We start from the raw sequence: 3,084 nt of genomic DNA, 5'->3' as shown, positions 1-3,084 counted from the left end.
GCTGTGTGGTGTTGCCATATATGTCAATATCAGATTGTTGTCTGCTGTTGTTGGTTGTCAGTCTAAAGCACTTCCTTCAGCATTTTTTGTAAAGATGGCCAGGTTATTACAAATTAATGTTTATCTGGAAATGTTCTAATTTTACTGTTGTATTTGAGAAACAGTTTTGCTCTTTATGTTACTCTTGGTTGGCAATATTTTGTTTCAGAGTTTTGTGTGTCCCCATTGCCTCTTGCCTGCATGGTTTCTGCTGAGAAATCAGAACTTAATCTTATTAGTTCTCCTTTATAGGTAACTTTTCAATTTTCCCAAGCTGCTCTCAGGGTCTTTCCTTGCCATTGATTTTAGAAAGTTTGATTATGATATGTCTTGGTGATTTTCTTTTTGGGTCTATTCTGTTTGGGATTCGTTCAGTTTCTTGAATGCTTACCTTTCATGATATTAGGAAATTTTTCTTCTAGTAGCTCTTAGACTATCTTTTCTGTGCTTTCCTTAGTCTTTTCCTGTTTCAGTTACCCATAAGTTATTCCTCTTCATGCTGTCCCATATCAGTCTTAGGATTTCTTCAGGTTTATTCATTCTTTTCTTAATGATTATTGTTCTAGCTTAATAGCATTGAAAGATTTATCTTGAAGCTTACCAATTCTGGTTTACCTTGATTCAAATCTACTCCTTTACCCTTTTAATGTATTGTCCATTTCTGAAATCTTAGAATTAAGCTTCTGGATGTCTGTTTGTAGGGTTTGTGTTGGTTCCAATCCTTCTTCTATTTTGTTTCATTATTCCTGTTATTTTCCAGAATGCTGTATTGTTTTCCTCAATCTTTCTATCAATCATTTGGAGACACCTAAATACCATTTTCTTGGATTCTTTTTCAGGTAGTTCCAATGCCTTTTTTTCCTCAAAAATGCTTTTTAGGCCAGGAGGGGAGCACCATGGCAGCTAAGTACAAGCTGAAGTTACCCAAGAACCTGGTGTGTATGAAGTTCATGCAAAGGGGACTAGACTCATAAACCAGGAAATAGCTGGAAGAGGAAGAAAAGAAAACCACCCATGAAGAGCACTGGTACTTGGATTTGTCAGAGCTGAAAGGGAAGGAGAGTGTGATAATTAAAGAGCAGAGCTTCTCGTTATGCGAAGACCTTCTCTACAGAAGAATGTTGTTCAAAGGTTTTAATCCTGAGGTTGAGAACTTAATGCTTCTGATGAATTCTCAGAGCAAAGCTGAAGAAGTTGAAGATGAAACAGTAGAACTTGATGTATCTGATGAAGAAATGGCTAGAAAGTATGAAAGCCTGGTGGGAGCAAAAAAATATTTTGTCAAGAAAAGAGATCGTGTCAATTATGAAGAAGATGAAAATGGGAACATGAAAAAGACCAAGACAAAGAAGTATTATTAAAACCTCAAGATTAAAAAGAAGGCCTTGTGAAAGATAGCAGCACATTTTGGAACTTAACTCTGATTGTTTCTCTGTAGCTTTTGATGCAATAATGTGAATTTGTAAACAAGTGTGTTATTTTGGAAAATGCTGTCCCTAAAACAGATGTGTGATGGATGTTATGCATCCGCTGCTTTATGGTGTTCATCAGGAAGAGGTTTTTTTCTGCCCTTGTCCTTTAAATGTACATTGTTACATGGTAACTTCCTATAGACCTTTGACCTTGGATAAATTAATTTTTTTTTTTTTAATATTTTGTACATTGTTACATCGTAACTTCCTATAGTCCCTGACCTTTAATAAATTAATGTTGTTGTTGTTGTTGTTAAGTGCCGTCAAGTCGGTTCCGACTCATAGCGACCCTGTACAGGGTTTCCGAGGGTGTAAATCTTTACGGGAGTAGAAAGCCTCATCTTTCTCCCGCGGAGCGGCTGGTAGTTTCAAACCGCTGACCTTAAGGTTCGCAGCCCGATTCGTAACCACTACTAGAAAATATATTTTCTAGCTCTGGTTCTTGACTACTTGCCTGAGTCACTCTGTCTTGCTTCTTCATATGAACAGAAATTGTCTGATGCTTTTGAGACATTGTGGCAGTGGTGTATTTGTATTAAGTCGATGACTGTATTTTGGTGTATTTTTAAGCACTCACCTACTGCTTCCTGGTAGTTGTGATTAGAGGATGATTTTGTACATCACTGTCTATTCACTGCTCATGCAGTTCAGTTTAAGATGGATTTGTCTGATGCTGGTTTATTCATTAATCCAGTGCACAGCAGCCTGTTTTGGCTCAATGGGTGGGGCTACAGAAAGTATGGTTATATCTGGATTGTATGGACACAGTTGCTATTTCCTATGGGGTGAGGTAAAAAAGAGAAAACAACCATACAAAAGAGAAGAAACACAAACAAGCAAGCAATAGCAAGAAAAAGAAAACAGTAAAGGGGGAAAAAATCAGCCAACAGGTAGAAAGGCAATACAAAAAAAAAACAAAGAGAGAAAATATAAAGAAAGAAAAAGAACTTCAACATAGTTAGGAAGAGGAATGAGTAAAAGAGAAAGAGACCAGAGAGTAGGAAAGAAGAAGAAAAAAATGAAAGCAGAGATAGAAAGGATAGAAAGCAGAGGAAGAAAGCATTTAGTCCACTTCTCTATCCCTTTATCTGAAGCCCATGGGTCCAGGACTATCACCTGCATCTGTTCCCTTTGGCTTTCTGTATCTTTTCAGCCTATCTGGCTAATTATGTCATCTTGCCACCTCTCCCAATCCATGTGGTTTTTACAAGGATGAATTATTACGTGGAAATATAATGAAGTCATCTTAATCTCTATTTTTCTCCTGGGATACAGTATTGCTTGTGAGTTATGATTTTGACTGGGGTTACAGGGGGCAGGGAGTTTCAGTGACTTCCACTTGGTCCTTCTTACCATGTTTGCCCTCATACTATATATCATGGACCTATCATATACTTTGTTTCATTACAATGGCTATAATCATTTTTAAACACTAAATTACTATACAACTCAGCAATTTCACTCCTAGTTGTATACCAAAAAGACTGAAAGGAAGAATTCAAATACTTGAATGTCAAAGTTCATTGCAATAGCTGAAAGGTACAAAAACTGGCTATAAGTTCAGAATTCTCCC

At 36.9% G+C, this 3,084-nt stretch overlaps 1 pseudogene; it reads left to right on the top strand.

Moving 5' to 3' along the window:
- Positions 1–935: 935 nt before the first annotated feature.
- Positions 936–1,414, top strand: LOC102820830 (annotated as a pseudogene).
- Positions 1,415–3,084: the final 1,670 nt, after the last annotated feature.

The sequence above is a fragment of the Chrysochloris asiatica genome, unplaced genomic scaffold (assembly GCF_000296735.1).
Source record: "Chrysochloris asiatica unplaced genomic scaffold, ChrAsi1.0 scaffold00179, whole genome shotgun sequence".
NCBI classification, from domain to species: domain Eukaryota; kingdom Metazoa; phylum Chordata; class Mammalia; order Afrosoricida; family Chrysochloridae; genus Chrysochloris; species Chrysochloris asiatica.
This window is presented reverse-complemented; position numbering and strand designations above follow the sequence as displayed.